This window comes from Amia ocellicauda, chromosome 1 (genome assembly GCF_036373705.1).
Source record: "Amia ocellicauda isolate fAmiCal2 chromosome 1, fAmiCal2.hap1, whole genome shotgun sequence".
In the NCBI taxonomy this organism is placed as follows: domain Eukaryota; kingdom Metazoa; phylum Chordata; class Actinopteri; order Amiiformes; family Amiidae; genus Amia; species Amia ocellicauda.
In genome coordinates this window covers 50,265,093-50,281,514 of record NC_089850.1, presented here as the reverse complement: position 1 = coordinate 50,281,514, position 16,422 = coordinate 50,265,093, and positions in this window count along the sequence as shown.

The following is a 16,422-nucleotide window of genomic DNA, read 5'->3' as shown; positions in this document are numbered from 1 at the left end:
AGGAAAAAAAAAAATATATATATATATACACTCACCTAAAGGATTATTAGGAACACCATACTAATACTGTGTTTGACCCCCTTTCGCCTTCAGAACTGCCTTAATTCTACGTTGCATTGATTCAACAAGATGCTGAAAGCATTCTTTAGAAATGTTGGCCCATATTGATAGGATAGCATCTTGCAGTTGATGGAGATTTGTGGGATGCACATCCAGGGCACGAAGCTCCCGTTCCACCACATCCCAAAGATGCTCTATTGGGTTGAGATCTGGTGACTGTGGGGGCCAGTTTAGTACAGTGAACTCATTGTCATGTTCAAGAAACCAAGTTGAAATGATTCGACCTTTGTGACATGGTGCATTATCCTGCTGGAAGTAGCCATCAGAGGATGGGTACATGGTGGTCATAAAGGGATGGACATGGTCAGAAACAATGCTCAGGTAGGCCGTGGCATTTAAACGATGCCCAATTGGCACTAAGGGGCCTAAAGTGTGCCAAGAAAACATCCCCCACACCATTACACCACCACCACCAGCCTGCACAGTGGTAACAAGGCATGATGGATCCATGTTCTCATTCTGTTTATGCCAAATTCTGACTCTACCATCTGAATGTCTCAACATAAATCGAGACTCATCAGACCAGGCAACATTTTTCCAGTCTTCAACTGTCCAATTTTGGTGAGCTTGTGCAAATTGTAGCCTCTTTTTCCTATTTGTAGTGGAGATGAGTGGTACCCGGTGGGGTCTTCTGCTGTTGTAGCCCATCCGCCTCAAGGTTGTACGTGTTGTGGCTTCACAAATGCTTTGCTGCATACCTCGGTTGTAACGAGTGGTTATTTCAGTCAAAGTTGCTCTTCTATCAGCTTGAATCAGTCGGCCCATTCTCCTCTGACCTCTAGCATCAACAAGGCATTTTCGCCCACAGGACTGCCGCATACTGGATGTTTTTCCCTTTTCACACCATTCTTTGTAAACCCTAGAAATGGTTGTGCGTGAAAATCCCAGTAACTGAGCAGATTGTGAAATACTCAGACCGGCCTGTCCGGCACCAACAACCATGCCACGCTCAAAATTGCTTAAATCACCTTTCTTTCCCATTCAGACATTCAGTTTGGAGTTCAGGAGATTGTCTTGACCAGGACCACACCCCTAAATGCATTGAAGCAACTGCCATGTGATTGGTTGGTTAGATAATTGCATTAATGAGAAATTGAACAGGTGTTCCTAATAATCCTTTAGGTGAGTGTATATATATATATATTGCATCAATAGAGATGCAGAGCGTGCTTATTTTCTTCAGTGTGGCGCGGAAAGTGGGATACTGCAGCTCATAGACGATGAGCGGATACTTCACATTAAAATCAGGAGCTATTTGTGTGACAGCACAACGCACGTCGACACACAAACACGTGCGTGTCCCCAACTTCTGTGAAATCCTTAATTTCCCAGCAGAGTGGTTGACCTCTTCTCGGCAAGGAGAGGAGAGGAGGGGAGAATGTAATAACAGCCGAGCCAAGCTGGGAGCCACACTCACATCCCAGGCCTGTCATAAAGCCATCCACAGGAATTAGCCGATTGAGCGACAAACACGGCCGTCTCTATCATCACAGCTTGCAGAACGCGGGGACGAGGCACTGGGGGTTTTACACGGGGACACTGCCAGCCCCACTGTGACAGCTAGATAGCAAGCACACACTGTATGGGTTATTTACCATCAGATTATTTACAGTCTTATTGAACAGATCCCAGTGTGAGCGAGGCAGAGGTACAGACTCTGCTGATACAAACCGTAAATAATGTATCATAACACCACCATCTGAATATTTATACATCTCTCTCTACATATATCCATCTCTCTTCTTATCTATCATCCGATGTATATACATAGCTGTGTGTGTGTGTGTGTGTGTGAATGTGTATTCTGCAATCATAGTCCGGACACATATGGTAAAGAAGCTATCTGAATTTAAAATGCATGGAAAGCAGGAACTGGTGGGTAGATATATTTCTGATACATCCAATAAGGATTCCCTAGGTATGTCTTTTTCCAGGTAGGATGTAAAATAAAATAAGATAAGTAGAAATAAAAGATCACCCATCTCTAATCCCTTTTGGTTTATTGAGAGGGGTACAGCAAGGCCATGTCCTGCTTTGCTGATCTTAAATTAAGAAAGCTAAATTGGATGCGTGTTTTTCTGAAGCTCCAGATCTAGTGCAAATATAATTCAACTCACTCTTGATTTGAGTTCGGGCAGGATTCAACCTCTCAGATTTGGCTGCAGAGTTGATTTCTTTGCATTTGTTTAATGAGCACATTTCAGGGAACCTTCAATTACTTGTTCTGATCTGACTAATCCTAGCTCTCTTTCTCTAAGCAGGATGCATTCCAGTGAATTAAAACATTTCTTGTGCAGGTTTGAAGGCCTCAGAACTACTCGATATTTAGGGACATGTATTACTTTATGTTGAGATTTTTCACTGTTTTTCTAATATAAATTAAAAAAACAGAAACAAAACAAAAAAGCCCCACCAATTTTCCATTTAGTAGATGTATCAGAAGTGCCCCAGGGAGCAGTCATGTTACATTTATTTGTATTTGATGTTTTGAGTGTGTGTGTATGCGTTTTTAATTGAATCCTTTCCTATCTTTAGATGGGGATTATGCTTAGCAGTACATCATTATAGTTACTACATTAGGAAAAAAAAGTTAATTGAAATAATTTGTAATACAGCTTATTATGAAAGTTATTATGAAAAGGGCTTTCAGGGGGAAAACTGAAGAAGTCTTTGACACCCTCTCATTTCCGCTCTCTCCCCCTGAATCAGTTCACTTGCTGGGTGGAGGGCCTGGAGCAGGGAGAGGTAATGAGATAATTGTGCACTGTGTTAATTGAATCCCGTGAGTGTTTCCTTAGCCACGGGGTGATTGCATTCAAATTTCTAACAACTTGTTTTTAGATCAAATCTAAGCTTTTTCTTTTTTAAGTAAAAACAGTTTGTGAGATGTTTATGTGGTGACCTTGGAGAGGACTTCAGCAGTGTGGAATATTTGTAATTTTTGGGGGTCTTGAGAAAGTTCTGCAATTCAATAGCCATCTGGGAGACAATGCTTGTCACAGTGCTACAGACTCCAGTTTTATATTGCCCTGCGTTTGCTTTGTTGGTTGCAACAACTTATGTGCTCTTTCATTATTTTTCGTTCTCTTTCTTTTATTTCCCACCATGGTTTCTCTCTGTTCCTTTCCCCTCCTCCTCTTCTTGTCTAATTCTCAATTCCCACCTTATTCTCATCCCTAATTAGAGAGCTGCTCTCCTGATCAATAGCCCTGCCTCCTCTGAGACTTCAGTAGCACAGTCTGATTAGTTGCGGGGACCGCTTTTCCGGGGGGAGTCGGATTGACAGCGGTCAGGACTAGGAGACGCGCTCTCCAGACCGAGCTGTCCTCTCGCTGCGGTGGCGCCAGCTTTTTGAGCATGCAGAGTGCTATCCACAGCTAGACACTGAACAAAAGAGCACACCACAGAAGTCACTTACTGACTTGATTGAGAATATATTATTTATTTATTTATTTATTTATTTATTTTTCTGTAATTGACTGTGGTCTTTCCAGTGCAGTATGTTTATGTGGATTTTTTGAATGCATGGAAGAAGGGCACAGTATATTTTATTTATTTACGCATGTGTTTATTTATATATTCCGAGTGAATGATTCAAATACATTTATCTAATTGCTGTACTCATCTTTTAGTACACAACAGTTTGACATCAGTTGGGAGAATATGCTTTTGTTGGGCTATATTTGGCTGACACGGTTAGTGCGTGCGCTGTGACTGACATTCAGCGAGAAAATTGCATTGATAAAATGACAGGGTTTGTCAAAACGCTGCTTAGTTCAAGCCCGGGTATGTACATGGAGCAAAGTGCTTCAATAAAGTATTCAGAATGCAGCAAAAGATCCGCTCAAGCCCGAGAGGGAAACAAACTACCGACTACAGCCAATGAGCTGCAGTGGCACAGCATGGCATTGTGGAAAGCAAGCCTGTGCCAAGGAGGCCAGTGGTCTGGAGGATGTATTATCACAGGGGATGGAAACACCATCCCTCTGTTTGGTTTCTGAAGTGATATTTCTGAAGCTGCCACATCAGTGTCAGTGGGGTGTGGTGTTTCCTGTCTCGCTGGGGCTCCACTCTCTCCCCGGAGATTTCTCAGCCAGGAATCGGCAGTGAAACCTGAGAGCTCCCAGGGGCTGCGCAGTCTGTGGTGCCGGGCAGGCTCCTGCACACAAACTATGATTCCCCATCTCGCTGTAAACAACACTGCACTGCACCTCACAACACTGTGAATTTTCACCAGTAATCAACATCTACAGGAATAGGTTACAAAGATAGAAGTATAGATGTGGATAGATAGATGGATCATTTGTATTAATTCATCTGTGTGTTTCTTTCTTGCTCTCGCTGTCTGTGTGTATATGTGTGTGAGTATCTATGTGCCTGAGTCACACCTACATCACAGTGTTATGCAACTTGTTTCAATGATCTCATCACATGCTGCATATACCAGGGCTTCGGCCTACGTGCTCCTGGAAATCACAGAGGATTATTCTAGATGACTGTTTGCTTCCATAAGAGGACTCGAGGCTACAACTTCTCAGTCCTGCTCCCTGGCAGCCAGGTTTTTGTCTTTACTAGGAGGTCTCAAACTAGTTAAAAAAAAGGAAAAAACACAACAAACAGAAACTTTATTTAGAGGAGAATAACTTCCCCAGAAGAACAAAATCTTAATATAGATATATGTAGTTCACTGGTCTGCAAAACCCAGGTAAACAAATGAGTAGAATAGTTATCTGTTCTCTTCTGCCATTGGGAGCTAGAGCTGAGACACAGGGAAGTCTGAGAACGTTTGGATGTGCTGCCTTGACTCAGAGATACTTTAACTAAAAGAAAGAAACTGCAAATCAGAAATTCTTACAAGAAACCAAGCAACTTAGAGGAGACAGATGACATGTGAATGTTGCAAGCAAACCTATAGCTTGCCTGAAGCATGAGAAAGACATGGAGAGCGCCTAAGAAAAGGACTGAAACATTTTAGCAAGACCTATGAGGGCAGCGTTTAAATATAACTATATTATTAAATACACTGAGTAAACAGCGGTGGCCTAACCACGTGGCGGGTAATTTCCGACAGCAAGGAGGCTACAGAATCACACACAATGGTGTTATTAAAGAGCCGTGTCAGTGTTTGGATAACTCGGGTACACACTGGGCCTTACACACTAATGAGAGGCCGTGTCTGTGTCGATATGGAGAGGTGGAATACAGCTTCAGTAACATTTTCTTCTACAGTGACAGGGGTGAGTGTGAGTTTGCCATTTCTATTCTTCTTTATCACTTTACCGTTGGGGACTCAGTGCTATCTGCTCTTATTATAACTCTGCCCTGGAGCAAGGGATTACTGTGTGTAATATTAAAATAGTTTTATTAGGATAAGTATTTTACATTTCAATAAATAAAAACATTCCAAATTTTAATACTTATGATTAAAAATTTTAAAATCAATTCCTAAAATCTGTGTGTAATATTAAAATACTGTTTTATTTGGTGAAGTATTTTACATTTCAAATTAAAAAACAATCATTACAAATTTTAATACTTATGATTAAAATTTTAAAAATCAATTCTTAAAATCACTTAAAATTTTAAAAATCTTTGTGATTTAACGTAAACAAAATAAATGAACTTCAAATAAACAAGTGCACAAAACAACAAAACAAACGTGATTAAAGCAAACTGCTACCAACATAAAAGTCAAATACATTGAAAATAACTGAAAATGCACCGGACAAAATAAAGAAACAATTTAAATGGTAAAAAAAAACAAAAAAAAAACGGTCCAATGCATTTAAAATTAATCCAAAATGGTCAATGTATTTGACAAATAAATAGAACAAAACTAAACAAAAAAAAAACCCAAACAACTAGTGTTTTAAAAACAACTAAATCTTTAAAAACAGTTAAAATTCATTTTTAAAAGTCATTTTAAAAGACAATCATTCATAATATAGTTAAAAGATCTTGGACTCGGGCTCCAGCAGGGGGAGATGACCGTCCCCGGAGGTGGGTCCCATCATGGGATCCTGAGCTCCCCCAGATCTTGTATATGCCAGTTCCTAAAGGCTTCCTCCTTGCCCCTCTGATGGACCTCCAGATTGACATAGTCCCTCACAAGTACCATGCCCCTCCGCGCGATGACGATCGGGTCCATCTCCTGCTTATTGAATAGACAGATATTCCGTCCCTCCCACAGGGCCTGCTTCACTGCGCAGACGACACGCCACCAGCACCTCAGGGTGGAAGATGTTAATCCCTTGGCTGGACCATATAAGATCTGCTGGGCGGTCGTCCCCCACGCAGGAACGGCAAACCTGTGGAGGAACGGAGAAAACAGGAGCCAGACCCTGTGGGCGGAGGGGCACTCACTAAAGATGTGAGCCTCCGTCTCCTTCCCCAGGCAACCCTTATAGGGGCAGGTGTCATAAGGAGCTATGCCCCTTCTGTGCATGAACACTCGGGTGGGGAGACACCGACTCACAGCCATCCAGGAGACATCTTTCTGCGTATTCGTGAGGCAAACGTGCGTAGCGTTAGCCCAGATAAACCGGCAGGTTTCGGGAGGGAAATCTTCTATCCGGCTGGTCTCCTGGGTAGATCTCATCTGGCTACAGATGGTCTTATAATCCCAGGAGGCCAGCACGACTTTATGGAGGCATACTTCGAGCACAAAGGCTCGGAGCGCCCTGTAGAACGGCGGGGGATCCCACGAGTGCGGCCTGGTGTTATCCATGGCGCAGAGGCCGAATGGTCTCAGGCTGCTGGCAAGAAAGTGAGTTTTATGAACCGCTTCTACTTTGTGTAATATTACTGTTTATTGGGTTGAGTATTTTACATTACGTAAATAAAACAATTCAATTTTTAATACTTGTGATTAAAATGTCAGTCCTTAAAATCACTTAAAAAAATTTAAAATCTTTGTGTGTGTAATATTAACAAGAAGAATTTAATTGAGCCTAATGGTGTGGGCGGGGTGGGTCTGAAGTAAGTTCGTATCAATGGGTGCCAGAGCTGTCCAGCCTGGGAGGGCCTGGTCATGGGGAGCACACCAAGATGGCTGGGGAATGCTGGGAAATTAGAGGAGCTGGTGACAATGCCTTACATCAATATGGTGTGCTGCCCTACCTCCTGTTCACAGTTTACCATTGACCTGTCCCTCTGTCCCCTTATTGGGTCCTGCGTATCTTTGTCACCACCTGTATTTACAGCCCTCAGTTCAGTAAATCAATTGGTTTACTGATCAATTTCCTACACATCTATCCATCTATCTGATGGTATTTCTTTATTTATTCATTTTTAACTGAAGGTCTTTGAAGATTAACTCCAAAAAACATGCTACAAATATAGCAAGAAGAGGAAAACATAATTTGATTTCTTATTTTTTTCCTTCCAGGTTAAAAGACCCTGATTATTGTTCCTGCACAATCTCTCTAGCTAGGGTTACTGAGCAAACATCTGTCACATATACAGCCTAAAGCGGGGGGGGGAGAGGGAGAGAGAGAGGGGGTTGGGGGGGTAGGGAGAGGGAAAGGGAGAGAGGGGGAGAGGGAGAGAAAGATACACACACACACACACACACACACACACACACACACACACACACGGGCACAGAGGCATGCTTATAGTGTGCTGACGGTCCTCAAGGTTAGATGCAGAGTCTTATACGTGACACTGGAGGAGGTTTCTGGTAACTGCAAGTGTAAATAAAGCTCAGTGCCAGGCTCCTCCCCCCCGGCACTTATCAACCTCTGTTAGGTTGAGGGCCTGTAGTCTGGTGAGCATGTGCCCAGTCTGAGCTGGGTAATGCTGCCAAGTCAGGTACCCACTGCCAGGGCCTTCTTAAATCCTGCATCTATCTTCCCTGTGCCCTCCAGCCTGCCCCCAGGAAGGTGCGTGGTACCATGGAGTGTTGTTGTCATTGTCTTTGGCTACCTGTGCGCAGTCCCACAATGTAACAGCCAGCTGCCCCATGTGTAGAAGTGCCCTGTACCACCTGGTAGTCCCCTTCCCACCCGGCTCCAGAGAGACTGGCTAATCCGCACTGCGCAGTAATTGCCAGCAATAAGAAATTGCCAGCTAAACTCACCAACATATAACCTTCGCTTTCAAAATAATAATAATAATAATAATAATAATAATAATAATAATAATAATAATAATGATCATTGTTTAATTTTACTCTTAAATATTTTTGGTTCTCCAAGCCTGTCAGACTCCCACCTTGCGCCTCCCTGATGAATGATATCTCAGTTTCAGCTCAGTTAGTGGCAGAAGAAATAAGAGGAGCTTGTGACACTGCTTTACAGCTGTGTTGCTGTCCAGCTGTTTGCTGTTTACATGTTCCCCAGTCCAACAAATGCATCTGCGTATCATACTCACCTCCTGTGTGTGTCTATCTATCTATCGGTTTGTCCGTATATATGTTTTTATCTCAAGCTCTCAGGAAATCTTGAAATTAAACCCTGCTGCTTCAGTCTCGCTTCAGTGGTTTGGACCATGTAACATAATATGTGGTGAAATCTTTCTTGTTGTTTTTTTTATCCGGTTTGTTTTTCCTTGCCTCTTTTCCCAGAACCCGTGTAAAGCACTGCCGATCCTTGCTAGCAGCTATGCAGTGAGCTGTGCTATCCGATTTGACAGTGTCTTCCTCGGTGAAGTAATATGGTCATGCATGAACTGCCTCACATTGGTAGGAATCCGGAAGGCACCCATTCACTCAGCGCCCGTGTGTAGTATCACTGTCAGTGTGCACAGCCCCGGTGATGTGATTTGACAATGGCTGGACATTCGATGAACATGTGACCGTTGTCAATCTGTGCATCTGAAGCATGTGTGGAGATAGCAAATGACATGTGTGTAAAACCCTTGCAGTCACAGGAACCTGGGCTGTATCTCATTATGGAGAAGAAATAACATATAAAGACGTAAATTGTAACAGCTCGGCTATGAGACCCGGAGACCGGATGCTTGCTAGATTGTCAGTGTGGTACTGCTGAGCCAAGGTCAGGGAGGTATTTTTTAATATCTCTTGATTTCCAGTATACATTTGGATAATAATAATTTCACCTTTAGGGCAGGGCTGTGGGAAAACAAAGGTATTTTGTTCAGTATTGATATGAGATGCATATGGTGCTGTTAATTCTTGAAGCACAGGTGGTTGAGGAGCTGTAATCTGAACAGGACATTGAATGTGTAAGCGGCAATCTGTGCAGTTACCAAGTGGACAGGGGTATTGTTCCTTGTACTTCCAGCGAGCTCCAAAAATAACCTGCTTATTCTGCTGATATCCTCCCCCCCCCCCAGCTGCTCACAGCAGACGGGCCTGAGTGCCAGGACGGGTCCTCTGCCTTACAGCTTGTGTGACGTGATCAGCCAGGTCTTACCAATAAAATTCATATGAGTCATATCCTGTGCTCTACTGATTACAGTTTATTAACATAGTAGTTACTCATCAACTACAGTGAGGGAAAAAAGTATTTGATCCCCTGCTGATTCTGTACGTTTGCCCACTGACAAAGAAATGATCAGTCTATAATTTTAATGGTAGGTGTATTTTAACAGTGAGAGACAGAATAACAACAAAAAAATCCCTCATTAACATGCAAATCAATTGATAACTTTTTTGAAATGCGTTTTTCTGGATTTTTTTGTTGTTATTCTGTCTCTCACTGTTAAAATACACCTACCATTAAAATTATAGACTGATCATTTCTTTGTCAGTGGGCAAACGTACAGAATCAGCAGGGGATCAAATACTTTTTTCCCTCACTGTATGTGTTAGTTACTTATAAGAATAGTATAATTATGCATTTGTAAACATGCACTTAATGTGCAAAACGTGGGCCATGCCCAGCAGGGTCGTTGGTTTAATTTCAGAACTGGGGGGGACATTGTCAATATTGTCCCCTATGCCTTTGACGCTAGGCATACAATGTTGGGGGGCCAATTTAAGGTTCTCTCAATATTGGGGGGACATGTCTCCCCTGTCCCCACTTAAACTTATGCCTATGATGCCAGTACAGCTCCAAAGGCATCCTTACCAGACAAATGTGTACTTACTGTTAATCATTTTTACACATTAAGTACATGTTAACAAATGCTTAATTACACTGTTCTTATGATTAGCTAACATGTAGTTAATGAGTACCTACAATGTTAATAAACTGTAATTTGAGAGACGTATTGTAAAGTGTTACCGAGATACATGCTTCAGATAATGTATATATTGTACATGTTTATGCACTGAATAGGTTACTTCCACACACTTTAAAGAACAAAGTGATCCCCTTTTACAGAGCTAAGAGAGAGGCAGTATCTGGGTCATTGTGCTAGCAGTGGCCAAGTGGTGTAGCGCCCTGTTGTTTTTGTGGAGGGAAGTTGTCCCCCTTTTTTGCTTTGTTCCAGCAGAGCAGTAGACGTGGATCAACTGAGTCAGCAGTGAAGGGGATCAGCTGAGTGGCACCTGAGTGGCATTTAGCTCCTGCCCACCAGAGAAGTAGCTGGCCCTGTGACAGGCAGACCACCTGAATCACAGCACCCACTGAGTCTTCAAATTGCATTTGGGATTCAGTGTAACTCAACCCCTTTTATTTGTATCTGCAGAATTTACCAACAAAGCAGCCAAATGCAAAAACATTTCTTTCTGTCATGCTTTTTTAATTTGGTTGGTTTTCTATAAAAATGTATCTCTGCATTATCAATCGAAGACAGCATATCTCTTTCTGATGAGCCGGTGCTGAACTGGTACAAAGCTGGGATTTTGTTGATATCAAGGAAGAAGCTGTGATATATCCCAGGACTGGAAGTACATTCTGCGCAAAATCAGTTGAGGGGTAGGATCGATGCTCGTGCTGGCTGGAGGTTTGTCACACTGATTTCACAGGCGGACACGTTCCGTCTTGCAGTGTGAGAAAGCGGTTGCTCTGAAATAATGAGATACTCGTTGTGGCTTACATGCCAATGAATCAGATGCCGGCCCAGTGTACAGCGCGGTGTGATGTGGGTTCTGTACACGGTCTGTGCCATATGGATTGTTTGAAGATCAGCAGAGCAAGCAAACTATCTCATCTTTTCTTCTGTACACTTGATGTGAAAGCAGGATTAAAACCATATGTGTGAGCATTTTAGTTAAGAGTCCTGACTGTGGTTGTAAAACAGCAGGTGTTGGTTTTTACTGTCTGCGTGTGTCGTACAGAAAGAGGGCAAACTATTAACACCTGAAGTGCTGGCAGGAGGCTGGGCTGTGTCCCTGAGTTTAAATCCTTGACCTTTTATTTCACCTGCTCTGTTCTGTGGGAAAAGAAAATGTGCAGAGCATCCTACCTTCTATCTCAGGAGAGGGCTCAGACCAGTAAGGCAGAGTGTGTGTTTCTGGGGTGTGTGTGTGTGTGTGTGTGTGTGTGTGTGTGTGTGTGTGTGTGTGTGTGTGTGTGTGCGCCTGCGTGAGTGTATGTAAGTGAGCGTGTCCAGTGACAGTGATGACAGCCCAGCAGCTGTGGCCCCAGACTGTGTGAATGCTGGCAAGCTGTGACTGGGAAACACGGGGTCAGGACCCGGCGCAGACAGCTGAACATCCCAAACATTCACCAGCATTGACAAACAGCGGCCATTCAAACACTGACACAGAGCCCAGTACACTCACAGACTCACTCTCTCACTCCCTCTCACACACACAGCCCATTCACACACTGACAGTACACTCACAGACTCACTCTACTCTCCCTTTCTCTAAAACACAGACACACACACACAGACACACAGCCCAATACACTCACTCACACTGTCTCTCTCTTACACAGACACACTTGCACACAGCACCGGCCCCAAATAGACTGATGCTTCCCAGCCCACGCACTCAGGCCCTGTGACACCCAGTCTCAGCAGAACTTACTTGTTTTTGATGTTGTTGTTGTTGGAACTAATTCAGCTTATTGTCACATGTTTTTAGGCATCTTCAGACCAGTTTTTTACTGTTGTGAAATTAAAAAGTACATCGTGTTCACCAAACATTTGAAACTCCCACATGCATGCCCCCCCACCACACACACACATCAGCATCAGTCAGAAAGCCTGAGATCATTACTTATTTAACATCTATCCCCCTCTTTCTTTGCTTCTCTCTCCCATCTCTCTATTTCTGAGGGAATGAAAAACATGGTTTTAAGTGATATATTTTTTATTTTAGTTTCTCTGGTTGTTAACAGCGATTGGGATGTCAGATTCTCTGTTAATGAGGCCCACACACCACGGTTTTTGTTGCTTTGTCTGGCCAGATCCCCAACAGCAGTGTTTGGTTTTGTTGCTCTTTGTCCTCCGATGCTATTAAAAGCAGTTGGTCTTTCTCTGGCCTTCCAGAATCCTGGTCACACATTTCAACTCCATGTGGAAATACTTTACAGACATATTTAACGGTTAAAGACCCAGAATGTTGTTTTCTTAAAATTTAAACATCTTCTGACCTTTGGTGTGTGATTTACAAGTATAGCCTGGAGTGACACGCTGCTGGACAGTATTTCAGAGATAAATCTTCACTTATTGACCCCTCCAGTTATTTAGTAGACTTAGTAAAAGTCTTCCTTTTGTGAATGTTTAGCACAGTATATATGCAGTGTTGGTTTTCTTTGACCTGGTTTTCTATGGTTTGTATAAAAGGCTGTAATATATGTCTCCATGCTTTACCGTGATTTAAAATTCAAAACCAGTCATACTTTCAGTGAGCTTTCTTCATGTGCAATCGAACAACTCAAGTCAGTTAATTCTGTTGGGAATTTATATCATTTAAATAAATAAATGAGTTTATTCTTTTTACTCCTTGATGTATTTAATATTTTCTTTTTCTCTCAATATTATGTAGTTGAGAATTAAGCGTACAATGCAGTAATATAAAAAAATGATATCTTATATAAAATAAATTATATATTCATAGGCATTCATAAAACAAAACAGCCTGAGATTATATTTTTAAAGGATTATACTGCACAGCCATGAATATGGGAAGCATATTTCCTCGTGGATAATCATACAGATGGAAAAACATAATTCAGTGTAAAAGATTGAAATTACTGTTATGTTCTGCAGGGGCTTATGTAAGTCAGACAATAATACTTGGGACATGAGACTATTTTACGGCCACACTCTTGAATCAGAATGCTTTTCTAAAATGCTTTACTGAACTTATCATCATTTCCGAAATAGGTCAGACTGAACATTTATAAACTGAACGTTTCTCGCTCCTGTTTCGGCAGAACAAAACGTTCAGTGCTGTATGAGACTGCAGGTGTCTTCAGCAGTGATTGAGGTAGAGGGTTTGCTTCCATATTAATAACATATAATCTCCATCACATTAAGCATGGAAAGCGTGAAACACACCGCACTGCAGAACACACGGACACTAATCGTATTGCATAGTTCTGGCGTGATGTCTCGAATCAATTTGCATTATAATTCCACTTCCATTTGCATAGGCGTGCTGGCAAGGCATGTCCCACTGCCAATTAATTGGTTTTAACTCTCAGATAATAGTGATTAGTTAGTGGTAGTTACCACAGAAACAGTGGCAGAAAACATGCACCGGAACGATCCAAATGCCACATTTTCACATGCCTGAGTGGCGTGTGCAGGTCGGAGCCCCCACTCATTCAGGTTTGACCCGCACTGTCAGAGGCACAACTCCAAACTGCCCAGCACTGCACAGCTCTCCCCCAGCAGAGCGACAAACCAGCCCCATCTCCTGACGTGTGAGTTTATACAACTAAAGAACTGTAATACACACCTCTCATTACAAGTGACTTGGTCATGTGAATGGTATCTCTTATTGTCTAAGAGATGTCATCCCGTGCAGATTGGGCCAGAGAACCGTGAAGCTGAGCTGCGCAAAATTACATTTCTTATGTAAGGGATACACAACCATCTTATTATAAATCACACAAGTAAGTATTAGTTACACGAACATCTTTACAGTTCAAATAAAAGTTTATTTTCATTAAATGTAACAACCAACCTGCCCCCTCCAAGTCTAAAATGATTTGGTCTAGAATTCACTTTTACTGATCTACAATAGCTGATTTGTGTTGTGTTTTCACGCTATTTAACCATAACAAAACTATTTATATCAAAACAAGTCTGTGAGGATGCACATTCAAGATCACATGCAAGCTGCTGCAGGAGGGGACACTGACACTGTCATAAGAACATAAGAAAATTTACAAACCAGAGGAGGCCGTTCAACCCATCTTGCTCATTTGGTGTCCATTAATAACTAAGTGATCCAAGGATCCTATCCAGTCTGTTTTTAAATGTTCCCAAATTTTCAGCTTCAACCACATCGCTAGGGAGTTTGTTCCAGATTGTGACCTGTTTTCTGTCTTGAATGCCTTGAAGCCCAATTTCCATTTGTGTCCCCGGGTTCGTGTGTCCCTGTTGATCTGAAAAAGCTCATCTGGTTTGATGTGGTCGATGTCTTTCATGATTTTGAAGACTTGGATAAAGTCCCCATGTAGTCTCCTCTGTTCCAGGGTGAAAAGGTTCAGTTCCCTCAGTCTCTCAGTAGGACATTCCCTTCAGACCTGGAATAAGTCTGGTTGCTCTCCTCTGAACTGCCTCTAGAGCAGCGATATCTTTCTTGAAGTGTGGAGCCCAGAACTGTCCACAGTATCCAGATGAGCTCTAACTAGTGCATTGTACAGTCTGAACATTACTGCCCTTGTTCTCAATTCTACACTGTTGACAATATACCCTAACACTCTGTTTGCCTTTTTTTATTGCTTCCCCACATTGTTTGGATGGAGAAAGTGAGGAGTCCACATAGACTCCTACGTCTTTCTCATGCGATACTTCATCTAGTTCTATTCCTCACATAGTGTAATTATAGTGGACATTGTTGTTACCTGCATGTAATACCTTGCACTTGTTCACATTGAATTTCATCTGCTAGGTGTCAGCCCACAACTGAATATTATCTAAGTCCCTTTGAATAACCTGTGCTGCTGAGATTGTATCTGCTGAGCCACCTATTTTAGTATCATCTGCAAATGTGACAAGTTTGCTAACTATCCCAGAGTCAAGATCATTAATATAGATTAGAAAAAGCAAAGGCCCTAGTACTGATCCCTGTGGAACTCCACTAACAACCTCACTCCAGTTAGAAGTGATTCCTCTAATCGACACCCTCCGTTTCCTAGACATCAACCAGTTCATAATCCATCTACTGACATTACCCTGAATGCCTACAGCTTCCAATATGAGGATCAGTCTTTGCTGTAGAACCTTATCAAAAGCTTTTTGAAAATCTAAGTATATCATATAATATGCTTTTACATGATCTACAGATGCAGTTGCATGTTCAAAAAACTCCAATAAATTAGTAAGACGTGATCTGCCTCGTCTAAACCCATGTTGACAATCTCCAAGAATATGGTTTTCATTAAGATGCTCCTCTATTTTCGGTCTAATCATGTTTTCCAACATTTTACAAGTCATGCAGAAGAGACTGATTGGTCTGTAATTTCCTGGCTCAGTTTTGTCTCCTTTCTTGTGGATTGGTGTGACATTTGCTGTCTTCCAGTCAGTTGGCACATCCCCTGTTCTAAGTGTCATTTAGAATATTTGAGTCTATAAATAATTTCCCTTATTTCTTTAAGTACTGTAGGAAATATACCATCTGGCCCAGGTGATTTGTTTGTTTTTAATTCTGCTAGTCCCTTTAGTACCTCCTCCTCATTTATCCTGATCTCTCTTAGGGTTTGACTGGACTGGTTGTTAGCCTGTGTCATGTTATCCATTTATTCTTTTGTAAAAACCTCTGTGCAATACTCATTTAGAACATTTGCCACATCTTGTTCATTTTCTAAGATACTTCAATTTTTGCCCTTTATCTGTTTCACCTCCTCCTTTATTGACCTCTTGCTGTTGTAATATTGAAAAAAGCTCTTTGCATTGGTTTTAGCTCCAAGAGCTATGTTTCTTTCTATTTCCCTCTTTGCTTTCCTGATCCCTTTCTTAAAATCTCTTTGCAGTTCAACATATTTTTTGTATTTTGTTTTGTCTCTATCCCTTTTGTATGCACTATACAGTGAGGGAAAAAAGTATTTGATCCCCTACTGATTTTGTACGTTTGCCCACTGACAAAGAAATGATCAGTCTATAATTTTTATGGTAGGTGTATTTTAACAGTGAGAGACAGAATAACAACAAAAAAATCCAGAAAAACGCATTTCAAAAAAGTTATAAATTGATTTGCATGTTAATGAGGGAAATAAGTATTTGATCACCTATCAATCAGCAAGATTTCTGGCTCCCAGGTGTCTTTTA